The sequence below is a fragment of the Lampris incognitus genome, chromosome 1 (genome assembly GCF_029633865.1).
Source record: "Lampris incognitus isolate fLamInc1 chromosome 1, fLamInc1.hap2, whole genome shotgun sequence".
Taxonomy (NCBI): Eukaryota; Metazoa; Chordata; class Actinopteri; order Lampriformes; family Lampridae; genus Lampris; species Lampris incognitus.
The window spans coordinates 110,474,366-110,490,004 of NC_079211.1; the positions used below are offsets into that span (position 1 = coordinate 110,474,366).

Here is a 15,639-nt window from a genome sequence, read left to right on the forward strand (position 1 = left end):
CGATTGCAAAAGCATCTGTTCCTCACTACAGCTGCTGTCTGCACTGCATAGATCCATAACACTTTTGGCAACTCGCTCTCTATTAGCAAACACCTTGCCATGTTAAACAGGGTTCACCAGTTTCGCTCAGCTGTACCACTCTGGTGTTGTGAGTATGGTGCTGAGGTCTCATACCTAATAGCATTTCTGCTGAGTAGTGCCTGGTAATTCTTTCCCATGAATTCTGTACCATTCTCAGATCTGATACATTTAATTTTCCCGTATGGGGCTGTGTCAGCAAGACACTTCTCTGTTGCTTGCACCATGTCACTCTTATTTTTTTAGAAAGTACACAAACACTGCACTGGAATAATCATCTGAATGATAACGCAAACCTATACCCGCTTCTGGACTCTGGGTCTATTGGTCCCGCTAGATCTGTGTACCAACTCTAGAGCTGCTTTGGCTCTCACATCAGGCTCCCTATTCATAGTTTGGATATATTTTCCCTGAGTGCACACTTAGCAATGTAGGGTAGGTTTGTCTACTTTGCCCTTGATTGTCATACCATCAACAACGTTTTGTAATTTCTGAATATCATCGTAATTACAGTGCCCTAGAATCTCATGCCATGTTTGTATATCAAAACACGCTTTACATTGGTCATCACATTCATCATTTACTGTGTGCAAGTAGTAAAGTCTGTTATGCTCATGAATGTGGAATTGTGTACCGTCTGTCTCGTAGAAAGTCCTTTCCTTTCCTGAAGATTACGGTCGCTCCGCTGGCAGTAGCTGCTTTCACAGAAAAGATGTCCTGCGGGTATGAGGGGATGTACAACGCCTGTCTCAGCGTCGTGTTGTGGCGCCACCCTCTGCTGTCGATCAAGCACACCTCCGTGTCTCCTCTGCGCTTTGCGATTCCGTTGCTCCTTGTGCCATCAGCCAACTCCACGTAGTGTGTCTCGGCCTGGAACCTGTCGTCGAATTTCTTGAACTTTGCTATATCCATGATGATATGTGAAGTTGCTCCCGTGTCCACCATCAGACCTCTCATCTTGACACCGCGCCCTGGCTGGATCTCCGCGTCCCCGTCGTTCGTCAGGAGTGCATACGCGTTGTTGCTCGCCTCCTCGGACACTTGTCGCGCATCGTCCCACCGCTGCCTCCGTCTGCTGGTTGCGTCCCGATGTGTGGTGCTTTTGCACCGACTACACCACTGCTTGCGTTGACATGCTCTGGCTTTGTGTCCTTTCAGGCCACATCTGAAGCACACTATGTCCGCACTCGCGGCTCCCTGATCACCAGCACTCGCCAGAGCGGGTCTCGCACTCGGCTGCACTCGCGCCTTCATGACGTTGTCGTCGGATGATGTTGCACGCATTTTCTCAGTGTCCTCGTAGCTCCGTCGTTTCGTTTTGAATTCGGCAAAAAGCATCGCCACATCACTTTGCGTGACATGAATAGCGACCGGGTTTGAATGATTCTGGTAGTCCCTTCAAAATCATTGCTACTAACAGCCCATCACTCAATGTCTCACCAGCGTTTCTCAATGCGGTGATGGCTGTCTCTGCGCGTATAACGTATTCAGTCACACACTCACTGCGCCACTTCTGAAGTGACGTCAGTTCTGTATACAGGCTAATTATACGCGGCTTCCCTTTACCTGCATAATAGTCTCTCAGAATTTTCAGCGCTTTGCGCACATCGTCCGCTGCTTCCCGCATTACCAGCGACAAATTTATATCATCCAGAAACTGGATTAGCTCCGCATATACCTCGGCATTTTTCGCTCCATCTACTGCCCGTCCATCATTGTCGGTAGGCTCATTTAAGTGTCCTTTAGCCCTTGTAACCGAAGATGGCCCAAAAATGTCTTCTCCCACTGTTCAGTTATTTTCATCTCCGTCAAAGACTAGTAGAGACCAACGGCTGCTCGGAACTTTCCATCCTGGGTCTTTCGCCCCTGCTATTTGACTCGGCGACCCTTCTAGTCATGGTGCTAGCATGCTAACCGACACGCGCGGTACGCTGCGATATTTCTCTCGGTAGCAATTCGCTTGATAACTATCTCTGGTTAACTCTGGGCCCATAACCTGTTGTCAGAGTTGAATTGTACAACGATTCTGGCGTGCATACCCATTGCTAGACCGAAATGTATGTTAATTTTACGGAGGAATAAATACACAGTGGGACCTCCGTTCTTCTCTTACCGAAATCAACGTAGGAAAGAGGGACTTTACTGACAGATGCACTTTTATATACGCACGACCATGCGTCAATCTCAGAGCATTTCATTGGCTTTTTATCATTGTTCTTCACACAGTACCCGTATGTACTCATGAAGTTTGCCTGTGTTAATACAAAATTAAAGATGTACTTCTACAATTGGGAGCACACATTTCATATATGTCAACAATAATACACTAAACCTGTGTCCGTTCCTTACTGCTCCACAGGTACGTAAAATATGGTGTTGTGGAGTTAGAAAACAACGAGACAGGAGACGTGAGAGTAGACGTAGTCGAGGTAGTTTACTAGCTCCAACTTTGCATGTCATACGTTCGACAACGACACTCAACTGACTGTGAACCGGAAGCGGAAGTGCATTATCTGACCCCTCGCCTCTTCCCTTAAAGGTACACCGTCCTCTTAGGTGAATGTCTCTCGATATATAGATGTGGGTCACCACACAGGCCCCCCCAGAATTCACCTAAACAAAACAATGCAAAACAGCAAAAGTGCAAGTCATGAACATAAAAATAGACTACAACAGAACAGTCAATGACATAGTGCAAAGTCACGGGGAAAACAGGTGACGAGTCGGAGGGCGGACCCTGCGGCCATAACGGCTGCGCTTCACAGGAGGGGAAACAGATGGGGCCGAAACCCGGGCCATAGGCGGGGCCGAAGCAGGAACAGAGGCAGGTGCCGGGGCCGACCTAGGAGGGCGCCCCCGCCGCGGGGGTAGGGCCAATTGCATTGGCTCCCCAATGTCCAAGTGAGCGGGCTTGAGACGGTCTATAGCGACCCGCTCCGGCCTGCCCCCCATGTCCACCACAGTGTAAAACAACTGAGAATGGATTGACATAAAATCTAAGTGTCAGATAAGCCTTCGGCTAGCTTTGTGGACGATTTAAGTGTTCCGAGACTGAGTTTGAATGTTGTTTTGATGTCGAGTGTAGTTGCTAGCGAATATTGGCATCTAGCCTAGTGTTTCACTGTATGTGAAATAACTTGAAATATGAAAGAAGGCTTGTTTGTTGTTTTATCCATATTCTGAAGGTAACAACATACAGAGGAGTATTGATCAGTTCCTCGAGTGAGGGAAAAGTCTCGTTTTGTGCTCACGATTTATAAATGGAATTAGTGAATGTATGGTAGTTGGAGACGCAGTGATTTTCATAATGGCGGCCACCAGAGGGTGCTAGTTCATTTAAACCGACTGAAGTGGTTCTCTGAAGAATGGAAATATATGTAGAAACGTTTGTATTGTCATTGAATTGTTTTCATTATTTTCATGCATTTGACATGCAATTTCATGTTTCATGTATTGCCTTTGACATTGCAGTTACGCTGTAGTATTTCGCATACATGAAAGTATTATTACTGCTAAGGATCTGGTAGTTGCAACAACTTATTTTCAGTAAGGAGAACACTAAACCAACCATATTGACTTGTGAAGGTCTGGTTGAATGTATGTGATGGGGTGTATGTGATTGAAATATGATCGTAATCCGAAGCAACTACTGAAGATAGTAGCATTTAAAGGGCATGTATGTTTATTTTGATTTGTTTTGTTTATTTTATTGTTTTGGGCTAATGACCATGATATTTTGAATTGAATTGAATGAATTAGAAGAATGCCAGTGAAATGGAATATGATTGTGACAAGGCAGAATAAATATGGCGCTTAAGTTGATAACACACTAAACCCGAGTCTGTTCCTTACTGCCCCACAGCCATTTCAGGACTGTGCAGCAACTTTAGCTACTGGCTCAGGCACCCCTACACCTGAGGCCGGTAACATTTTTCCTGTATCCGTGTTGATATTCCGCTCCTCATTCATTGAGCACTTACAACACCATTGACGGTTTCGGAAAAAAACGCTAGAGAGAGAGAGAGAGAGAGAGAGAGAGAGAGAGAGAGAGAGAGAGAGAGAGAGAGAGAGAGAGAGAGAGAGAGAGAGAGTATATACACAACCCTGATATCTTTCAGTGTCGTATGAAGGAAAATGAAAGAAAAAAAATATAATTAGGAATGTTTGGAGATAAGTAAAACTTTACCAGTTAACACAACTCTTCATCATCCCTATATCTCTTGAAAATCAGTCCTTTGTACTTCTTGAACTGCATAATGTTTGTACGTTGTTTGAGTTCCTTCTCTATCTGAGAATATTTTTGTATGTTACTCGGCAGTAGATTGTTTATCGCTCTGAACATTACTTGCGCTATGTTAAATTCTACCAAATCCCTGAACTTCAAGGCACTTGACTTTAAAAATAGCTCGTTGGTGTGTTCACGATCAAGTCCTGTCAGGAAATTCTGAACCTGACTAGCCTCAACCACGCATTTACCAAACAACAATCCCAATTAATTCATCCCAATCCCTCCGGTTAAGAGGGTGGTGTATTTAGATGGAGAAGCAGTTTGTACTGCTCGGTTTGTGAGCTCGGCTGCTGCTCACTCGTCATCATTCCTTTGTAGCTGATTTGATTGGCTTCTTTGTAATGAATATGGAGGAGGTGTGTGACAGGGATGAGCCGTATATTGTTCCAGAATCGACATTGCAATACATCCGTGTAATAGTCACATTGCAGAAGATGCAGTGTAAGGAAAACTGGGCCCATCAGTCACGTAAGGCTAAAACTCATATTGCTTGATAAAAAATGAAATCGAATAAGTTCCACTTTTTATGACTAGTCTTGAAAAAAAAATTCTAGTGTATCTGTAAAAAAAAAAAAGTCTGATTTAATGACTTCTTGGGCAACCGCCTTATTTACTCCTCTGACATCAACTGAAACATTGCTCAGGTGATAAATTCTTTGCCAATGGAGCTTTGAAAGTCAAAAGCAGCATGTATCTGGTGAAATTATGTTACTCGTTTTAGTCGTTATATGGGGCGGCACGGTGGCGCAGTGGTTAGTGCAGTCACCTCACAGCAAGAAGGTCCTGGGTTCGAGCCCCGGGGTAGTCCAACCTTGGGGGTCGTCCCGGGTCGTCCTCTGTGCAGAGTTTGCATGTTCTCCCCGTGTCTGCGTGGGTTTCCTCCCACAGTCCAAAGACATGTAGGTCAGGTGAGTCAGCCGTACTAAATTGTCCCTAAGTGTGAAAGTGTGTGTGTGTGTGTGTGTGTGATGGCCAGACCGCCTGTCCAGGATGTCTCCCCGCCTGCTGCCCAATGACTGCTGGGATAGGCTCCAGCATCCCCGCGACCCTGAGAGCAGGATAAGCGGTTTGGAGATGTATTTATTCTCTAAGCAAAATAAAAGAATATCTTTAATACAATTACAAGTATTATTGCCATCATATTCTAATTCAACAGAATGTTTTTTTTCAAAATATGGAAGTTGTTCTGGCTGAAATTTTTTTTTCTTCTCCCTTTTTCTCCCCAATCGAAATTTTCGGTCAATTACCCCAGTCTTCCGAGCCGTCCCGGTCACTGCTCCACCCCTTCTGCCGATCCGGGGAGGGCTGCAGACTACCACATGCCTCCTCCAATACGTGTGGAGTCGCCAGCCGCTTCTTTTCACCTGACAGTGAGGAGTTTCACCAGGGGGACGTAGCGCGTGGGAGGATCACGCTATTCCCCCCAGTTCCCCTGCCCTCAAGAACAGGCGCCCTGACCGACCAGAGGAGGCGCTAGTACAGTGACCTGAACACATACCCACATCCGGCTTCCCACCCACAGACACGGCCAATTGTGTCTTTAGGGACACCGACCAATCCGGAAGTAACACGGGGATTCGAACCGGCGATCCCCATGTTAGTAGGCAACGGAATACACTGCCACGCCACCTGGACATCCCCCTGGCTGAAATAATCTTAAAGTAGGTGTCGTTCTCCTGTCTTCATTAAGGACCGGCCACAGGACAGGCCCACGCCTGCACAGTACCTCTCCGGTCGGCACTCCGTCCTCCAGAAGTCCTCCTCCCTGAATCTGGCCTCCTCCTCTTCCTCCTCCTCCACCGTGGGCTGCAGTGTGACCTCGCTGAGCCCCAGTGCCAAGGAGGACATGACCCCAGACAGGACACCGAGCTCCTAGGAGGAGCAGAGGAGACGCAGCTGCTGGTCTTCCCAGACCAGGTCTGGTTTTGGAGCAGACTTGTTATTATATATACATAAAGAGATGCTGCAGGTTTCTGAGTGTGAAAAGCCTCCTGCTGAACGTTTCGCTTCACCCCGTTATCACCACAACACAAGGCACAAGGGGTGGAGACTTCCGTCTGATCAGCAATGCAGAATAGCTCAAGACATGAGTAGTGTTTTTACTTAAGTGCATTTCTTTACATTTTTGTTTGCTTTTTTTGTTTGTCAGTGATGCTGCTTTTGGTGGCCAGATGTTTCTAAGATTAATTAATAACCAGATGCAGGGGGCAGTTAAGATACTCCAAAATAGCAGAAATGAAAAAGTTGCATAGAGGATGGAGAGCCACTTTATTGTGTACATATTCCATAGCTGAAGAAAATTCCTCGAGACTGAGCCGCATTCTTGACATCGTTGCCAAAATCTCAGGTCACTTTTTAAAAATCAGCCGTGAGCTTCATAGCAGCAAATCCATTACCTAGTCCATTTTGAAGCAGATGTCTGCGGCACACACGGCTGGTGTCTGCACACGCTGGTGGTGCGTCATCCACCTCTCATTCTAGGAATGCATAGCAAGGAATTCGCCCTATCCATTTCCCATTAGTGCACTCACTGTGTACGAACATCTGTGTTTCCACTTGCACACACACACACACACACACACACACACACACACACAAATGCATGCATACATACAAACCATACACACGTACACACACACACACATGCATATGCACATACAAACCACACACACACAGATGCATATGCACATACAAACCACACACACGTACACACATAGCATAGAAAAGCCACAAAGCTCGCCTCTGTTGTCATAGAAACAGCCCTTTTCATGTGATCTCCTGATCACAGGGCCTTTGACTAAACCGATGTTAGCCAGGGGGGAAAAGTCGCTCTGTTCCTACACATAGAAAGAGAGAGAGAGAGGTTGCTCCTTGGTGAAATAACCCGCTAGCTCTCAAAGCCAAACCAGTCTTGCACCCTCCCATCCACCCAGCACCCACCACGACCACCATGTGCTGAGCCCAAACTGGGAAGCAACACAAGAGTACAGTCTGCTTCATACACCACTCACTGACCACGATGTCTTCTGGCCTCGCTGCAGTGCGAAGGTCAATGAGTCACCTAAATAACACCCCCGAATACAGATATCCTTATCGTTACCGCCAGATGACTGACTGCAACCGTTTGAGTCATTCTCAGGCTTTCATGTGTTCTCTTATCTGCTGTAATATCTCTCTCTCGCTCACTCTCTCGTTCTCACTCTCTCTCTCTCTTGTTCTCTCTCGTTCTCACGCTCTCGTTCTCCCCCTCTCTCTCCCTCTCTCATTCTCACTCTCTCTCGTTCTCTCTCTGTCTCTCTCTCGTTCTCACTCTCTCTTGTTCTCTCGTTCTCACGCGCTCTGTCTCGTTCTCACTCTCGTTCTGTCGTTCTCACTCTCTGTCTCTCTCGCGCGCTGTCTCGCTCTCTCTCTCTCACACACACCCACACACACACACACACTCGCATTATCTTCCTCTCTATATTTCTTTAAAAGACGTCCAAAAAAAAATATCAAAGGATTAATTCAGCCTCATTGGTTTAAAGCAATTAACTGCTGTTCCAGCTAATCCCCGGAGTTATGTCTCAAATCCAGAAATTGGCCACTGCAGATATGCAGCTCCACCCGCACGGCATTGTTTAATTCGGTGACTGAAGTAGATAGAGGAGTTATTTAGATTTGAAAGGGAAAATAAACAAATAAATAAATAAGGGCATTTGCAAACTCTTTGATGGGGGGAAAAACACGAATTGTAAAATATGGAATAATTAGGTTTTATCTTTGCATTTCAATGTCCCACTTTTCATCATTTTTTCCAGTCGTCCAGACGGTTAATCCGGAGCATTCATTTGGGATAATTAGAATGAGAACTCTATTTATCCAATGTAAAGCCTACAAATTTGCAAAAGTTACTGGCTGTTATAATTTCGGCTGCAGGTTTTACAGTTATCCCCCATGAGAAATCTAGCTGTACATTTAATAAACGCCTCCTCTCCTCCTTGATTTGCCATGCTGTGATTACATTCGTCACAGTTCATGACACCATTCATTTAGGCCGGGATTTAACATTTTAATGAATACTTTTCACTCTCGGGATGTTTTATGAAGATTTGTTGTGATCCTTGAGCATGTCACCTATAAACTACTGCCTATTGGCTAAATGGGATTGTGTATCAAAACGGTTCGTTCTCTTTTCCCCCCTCATCCAGTCCCTCAAGTTTAGTAGCAGTGTGTGACCAGCAGGGGGCGCTCTGGGGTCACGTATTTCAATGCATAGTCAATTTTAGATTTAACCAAGGTGCAACTGTCATCTGTTAACGTAGAACAGCTGTTGATTTAATGGTTTCCATTTACAGTTTTCTCCATTATCAGAACAGGAATACTTTTGTGAGAGTTTTGTGTTACTCACCAGCTACAACAATATCTACAAGCTGTCTTTCTGACTCTGACACAAGGACAAACCAGAGATACTGCTGGAAACAAAACAAAAAAGACATTACACAAAAAGATTGAGCATAAAATGTGACAAAAACGAATTGAAAATGGCATCAGGCTGTGCACACAGGCAGTGGATTGAACGTGTAGATGATGCAACAGACACACAAACTTGCAAGATAATCATACATCAAATAAGCTTACGCAGAGATTATGTGCGAAAGTGAAAGTAGCACAAGAACGAGCGAACGTTTATGGCAGACTCACCGCATAACCAAAAGACTGAAACGAGTTTTTGAAGCTGAGCAACTTCACTTGACTTGACTTAACTTAAACAACAGAGAGAGAAGGAAGAGAGCAGGAACAAAGAAAAAATCTTATTGAAACTGGTGTGCTGTCTTTCTCTATAGATCTTTATTTGATGCTGTCTGCATGAGTGACGAGAGAGCCATATGGCCGAAGCACCAGAATCCACAGCGTGACTGACAGGTGAAGCACCAGAATCTACAGCGTGACTGACAGGTGAGTTCTCCTGGCAAATTAAACAATCTATATCTATATCTCTATTGTATTGTTAAGACCAGATATAAGAGCAGAAATGTGTCCCCTGGCATGTACTTGGGTAAGGAATGATGGAGAGGGCCACATGAGGAGTTCAGCCAAGTGCCCGTGTTTATGAAATAACAACACAAGTCTCCATTTCTGCCTATGGTTTTCCTCAGGGTCATGCCCCCAGTCACATTCATACATGTGGCTGACACTTAACGTCCATCCATCCATTATACAAGCTGCTTATCCCAGTTGGGGTCATGGGATGCTGGAGCCTATCCCAGCAGTCATTGGGCAGCAGGCAGGGAGACACCCTGGACAGGCCGCCAGGCCATCACAGGGCCGACATGTTCATAACTGCAAGTGCAACACAAGGATAAGTGTTCCTACATCACCAACATTAAAAGCAGCTGACAACAGGGAGGGGCAGGATCACCACTGCTGCAATAAAACAATGACTTTTAAAAGAGCGATGACAAAACTTCACCTAAACAGGTCTTGTGTGGTCCAACAGTCATTTCTCTTCACTTTACTCGTTCTGTATTTACTACCCTTCGCCTTCCTCATTTCTATTTCTGGCCTTAGTGGCTTTGTTCAGTTTGAAGGTGTGATTAAAGAAACTATGCAAGGAATCTGACATGAAAGGTCAGCGTAGTTCTGCTGTGACTTTGGGGTAAGCAGACATGTTTGATATTGGCAATTTACAGTACAGCAGAAATTTATCTTTTTTTGGGGGGGGGCTGTTATGGGATAGTCGATAAAAAGTCCCTCCTGGACTCTGATGACACTGCTCATGTGAACTTTGTATACAGTTCCTCAAAAGGATATTTCACTTTTGGCCTCAGTTAGTCTGTTGCCCCTGGAGCAGGTTTGGTTGAAGTATTTTTTGCAAACATATTATGACTGGTATGACTGGTGTGTGTGTGTGTCTGTGTATGTGTGTGTCCCTTTGTCTTGTTTCTTTTCCACTGATTGGGTTTACTTCCCTTCTGACACTTGCCCGACTTCTGTTTTTAGGGTTTCTAAAGCGGCGGAACCCTGGTTTGTTTAACACTCGCAGCTCCTCAGCGGGATGATGTAAGCGCTGCAATAGTAGATAACGGCGCTTAAACGTGTCTTTAACGTGTGCTTAGAGACATATTCAAGTCTTTAACCCTCCTGGCCTGACCATAAACCACTGTTGGACTGTGCCCACCTTCATATTTTTGTCATTCAGTTGGCCATTTTTTACACAATCTTCAACTGCTGTGTGTCACAAGAACTGGCACAATCTAAGCTCACCAGTGGTGTTGCCAAATAAGCAGTACCACACTCTAAAGTATAGGAAGATAGACAATACATGAATTAGACAAATAGACAATAAATCATTATGTTTAACACTACAAATGGAAAGTAATAAAACATGTATTTTTTTCCCTCTCTTAGAGACACTACACAACAAATATTCAACGTGTCACATGCCCCCGTGGGTTGAGCGGGTGTGTATGGCTGACCTAGGCAAAACCTTCACAGCTGTTTGGCCGGTGAGTCAAATGGCCCCCCACTGAAAGCAAATCTAACTTGTAAATTACTTTTGTTCCAGTCTTGCAGTGCCCCAGTCTGTACCACACCCTCGACCACAGAGAACGCACACATCATCATCGGCAGATGGCTCGGGCGACCCACAAGGTACACCTGCAGCCACTCGTTAAAGCTGAAAGCCGTAATGTTTCTCCATCAGTAACTTCTATTTTATCCAAGTTTTGTCCATTGAAACGAGCATGATGGCAGCACGGTGGCGCAGTGGTTAGCACGGTCGCCTTACAGCAAGAAGGTCCTGGGTTTGAACCCTGGGGTAGTCCAACCTTGAGGGTCGTTGCAGGTTGTCCTCTGTGTGGAGTTTGCATGTTCTCCGCATGTCTGCGTGGGTCTCCTCTGGGTGCTCCGATTTCCTCCCACAGTCCAAAGACATGTAGGTTAGGTGACTCGGCTGTACTAAATTGTCCCTAGGTATGAATGTGTGTGTGTGTGTGTGGGCCCTGTGATGGTCTGGCAGCCTGTCCAGGGTGTCTCCCCACCTGCCACCCAGTGACTGCTGGGACAGGCTCCAGCATGCCCACGACCCTGAGAGCGGGATAGGCAGTTTGGATAATGGATGGATGAAACGAGCATGGTGACAATGTGGTGATTTTGGTGAACAGTTAATCAGTAGAACAAAGTTCTGATATAGTGGACGTAGGAGGCACAGAGAAATAGACCTGGTGACACTGGTTTAATCTACAGACAAGTTGTAGCAGCCATTGTGGCTGGCGTGCTGTCAGCTCAGCAGTAAACAGTTCCCACCTTTGTAAAAATTGATCCTGGGTGGCGTGGCAGTGTATTCCGTTGCCTATCAACACGGGGATCAGCAGTTCGAATCCCCGTGTTACCTCCGGTTTGGCGGGCGTCCCTACAGACCTAATGGGCCGTGTCCGCGGGTGGGAAGCCGGATGTAGGTATGTGTCCTGGTTGCCACACTAGCGCCTCCTCTGGTCGATAGGGGCGATACTGGTACGCTGTGTCATGTATATCTACTCAGGCATGTATGTAAGTAACCTGCGAACATCTATTTCAGCATCTCTGGTATATTCTCTGCACCATTGCACCTTATCACTTCTTATTTCACTTGTATAAGTCAATCCTTGTGTATATATCTGAAGATTGTTGTGTTGTAGTGTTGTTATTCTATGTTAAGTACACTGAGAGAGCCACGAAACCAGAGTCAAATTCCATGTAGTGCAAACCTACATGGCCAGTAAACAGGATTCTGATTCTGGTTGATTCTGACATGCAAGAAATTGGACTTGGTGGTTGCTGACATGAAACACACAGGACCTAACACAACATTATAAGTATCCCCCCCCCCTTTTTTTTCTCCCCAATTGTACTTGGCCAATTACCCCACTTACCCCCCTCCGAGCCGTTCCGGTCACTGCTCCACCCCCTCTGCCGATCCGGGGAGGGCTGCAGACTACCACATGCCTCCTCCCATACACTGGAGTCGCCAGCCGCTTCTTTTCACCTGACAGTGAGGAGTTTCACCAGGGGGACGTAGCATGTGGGAGGATCACGCTATTCCCCCCAGTTTCCCCCTTCCTCCCCAAACAGGCGCCCAGATCAACCAGAGGAGGCGCTAGTGCAGCGACCAGGACACACGCCGACATCCCGTTTCCCACCCGCAGACACGGCCAGTTGTGTCTTTAGGGATGCCCAACCAAGCCGGAGGTAACAGGGATTCGATCTGGCGATCCCTGTGTTGGTAGGCAACGGAATAGACTGCCACACCACCTGGATGCCCCGACATTATTAGATATCTAATAAAAGTTGACCAGGCAAGGAAAGTGAGATTTTTAGAGATCGTATGGGTGTCTTTTCTGTGGAGTTTAAAAGAAAATATAGGTCCAAAAAAATTGGAGGAAATCCATAGGTCTGTACTGTACAGTGTCCATAATGATGATATTGTGCTGGTAAGAAACATCAACAGGAATGTATACAGATAGTATAAGTGTTACAGTATAAATACAGTATAAATCAGTCAGCAATACTATCTATACAACCAATGCCATTTACTAAGTGTTTAGTTGTCTAATTTGTACTGGCTGTTCTAACCTACAGATATATACATCAATATTTCCAGAAATACACTGCAAAATGAGAAGGAGGTGAGAGAAAAAGAGAACAAGAAAGGGGTGATTGGCATAAAGAGAGGGAGAGGTGGAACAAGAGGAAGAGCATGTTGAAAAACAGAGTTAATACCAGATAGCATCAACATTTTATAGGTCACAGCTTATCAGAGTTTATGAATGACCAGCCACCTAATTGCTCTGTGGACCAATGGTCCACGCCAACGTCTTACTTTCGTTTTTACAACAGCCGTTTTTAATTGCTCTGTTAAAAATGGAAGGAAGGTGATCAGTAGGCTTAGGCGATCAATATTTTTGGTTCCCTGGACCTAACTTTGTCCAAGATGAATTCCATGTCAATAATCATTAAGAACCCTGCATGCTGAGCCCCACAGCAGTTAATATTGGGTGATTAATGGGTGTCTGGGTGGCATAGCGGTCTGTTCTGTTGCCTACAAACACGGGGATCACCAGTTTGAATCCCCGTGTTACCTCCGGCTTGGTCGGGCATCCCTACAGACACAATTGGCTGTGTCTGCGGGTGGGAAGTCGGATGTGGGTATGTGTCCTGGTCGCCGCACTAGTACCTCCTCTAGTCGGTCGGGGCGCCTGTTTGGGGCGGGGGGGAACTGGGGGAATAGCGTGATCCTCCCATGTGCTACGTCCCCCTGGCAAAACTCCTCACTGTCCGGTGAAAAGAAGCGGCTGGCGACTCCACATGTATTGGAGGAGGCATGTGGTAGTCTGCAGCCCTCTCCAGTTGCTACTCCACCCTCTCTGCCAATCCAGGCAGGGCTACTGACTACCACATGCCTCCTCCGATACATGTGGAGTCGCCAGCTGTTTCATTTCACCTGACAGTGAGGCATTTCACCAGGAGGACGTAGTGTGTGGGAGAATCCCGCTATTCTCCCCAGTCCCCCCCCCCCCCGAACAGGCGTCCCTACGGACACATTTGGCCAGGTCTGCTGGTGGGAAGCCAGATGTGGGTAAGTCCTGGTCGCTGCACTAGCGCCTCCTCTAGTCGATGGGGGTGCCTGTTCGGGGGAGAGGGAGAACTGGGGGGAATAGCGTGATCCTCCGACGCGCTACATCCCCCTGGCAAAACTCCTCCCTGTCAGGTGAAAAGAAGCGGCTGGTGACTCCACATGTAACGGAGGAGGCTTGTGGTAGTCTGCAGCCCTCCCTGGATCGGCAGAGGGGGTGGAGCAGTTACCAGGACGGCTCGGAAAAGTGGGGTAATTGGCCAAATACAATTATGGAGAAAAGGGGGGGGGAATCCAAAAAAAAATTTATATATTGGGTGATTAGGGTGGTGCAGTCAGGATTAATGGTTTGGGATACCATTCAGCTCCAAAAGGCGTCCAGCATTTGACCTGCTAAAATTTCCTTCAGTAAGACATTCAGCTGTTCTACTGACCTCACAGTTTCACCCCCGTGTTGAGAGGTAGGGGGAACAATCAGAAGTAGTATATCTCCAGGGTGATTTGTATGGAGTCGGTCGTAACTGTAACACGTATCACATCTCCAGCTGCACAGAACACATCTGGACCACGTATGAGGTCATACGAAATGCTCCAGAGAAAACAGTTGTGCGGCTTAAAGTTGGGATTATGTTACTGACCTAACGTTTTCGTACTGTACCAAGTTCTGGACTTTACCCCTGCTATGACCCTTCCTCTCACTTCGACTGTGTAAGAAATGTGATCCGCGCGTTCCCCAAGCAGGTTCTGCCTCTTACGTAACAGCGCTGTTTGCAATGTTAAGTCATCCTCTGTTGTTTAAGGCAGTTTAACTCCAAGGTGACTCTAGAGGTAAACGTATACCGTAGGGATCATGACCTCTCAAAGATTTCATGTGTCTCTCGTCTTTGTTTGTTTTCTTTCCCCCATCAAGGAAAAAGGTTGAGTCGCAGCCAACAGAAGTTTCTAGCCCTGCATTACATGACCCGATCCCGCCGCCTCCCAGGTCACCTGACCAGCACCTCAGTAACCAAGGTGGCGACCCTAGAAAAGCAGGCTGGAGAGAGGCCCACCAATGGCACCAGAAATAACAACAACAACAGCAACAACAACAGCCATAGCAACAATATGTGGTATGCGGTCTGCTAAAGACATCAGCGAGGATGGAATGTGGATCAGGTGGGGAGTGGGACAGGGTGGGGGGTTTACATGGGAGCAGGAATGAGGGTAGATGAGGGTTGTGTGAGTCATGGATGTCTGCGCCTGCACACACATGTGGTAGGCATATGTGTCTGTTGCTACAAGTGCCATGCTCTCCACTGAACAAACCATTTATGTCCATCTGTGTTTACTTTGAGTTACTAAGGGCATCACAAACGTATCTGGTCGAATTATGTGAAGCAATGCAAACAAAATCATATCTCAGCTGTTTCTTTTTTTAGTTTATTTGATTTTTCGTTTTTTTCCTCATCCGCGCCAGGCTGTCCACTCTGCTGAGCAGCCTGCCAGCGGAGGTGTGCAGGGACCGAGCGGTGAGCCGGGTCCTGCAGAAGCTGAGGGGTTTTGCAGACGCCCAGGTTAAGACCCCACCAGTTCATGAAAGTTACGGCTGGTCTGCAGCCTTGGGAGCTCTGTCTGCCTGTCCTGTGTGTGGCTATAGAGGTATAGTTGAGACCCCTCAGACAACACATGCATACACACACATACA

General features: G+C 46.5%; 1 long non-coding RNA gene across 1 annotated transcript; it reads left to right on the plus strand.

The window, feature by feature from the left end:
• The first annotated feature begins 9,178 nt into the window (after positions 1-9,178).
• LOC130116846 (uncharacterized) lies at positions 9,179-14,985 on the plus strand. Its single transcript, XR_008810608.1, has 3 exons — positions 9,179-9,301; positions 10,911-10,996; positions 14,866-14,985. It is a non-coding gene; the product is annotated as an uncharacterized LOC130116846 (long non-coding RNA).
• The last annotated feature ends 654 nt before the right edge of the window (positions 14,986-15,639 follow it).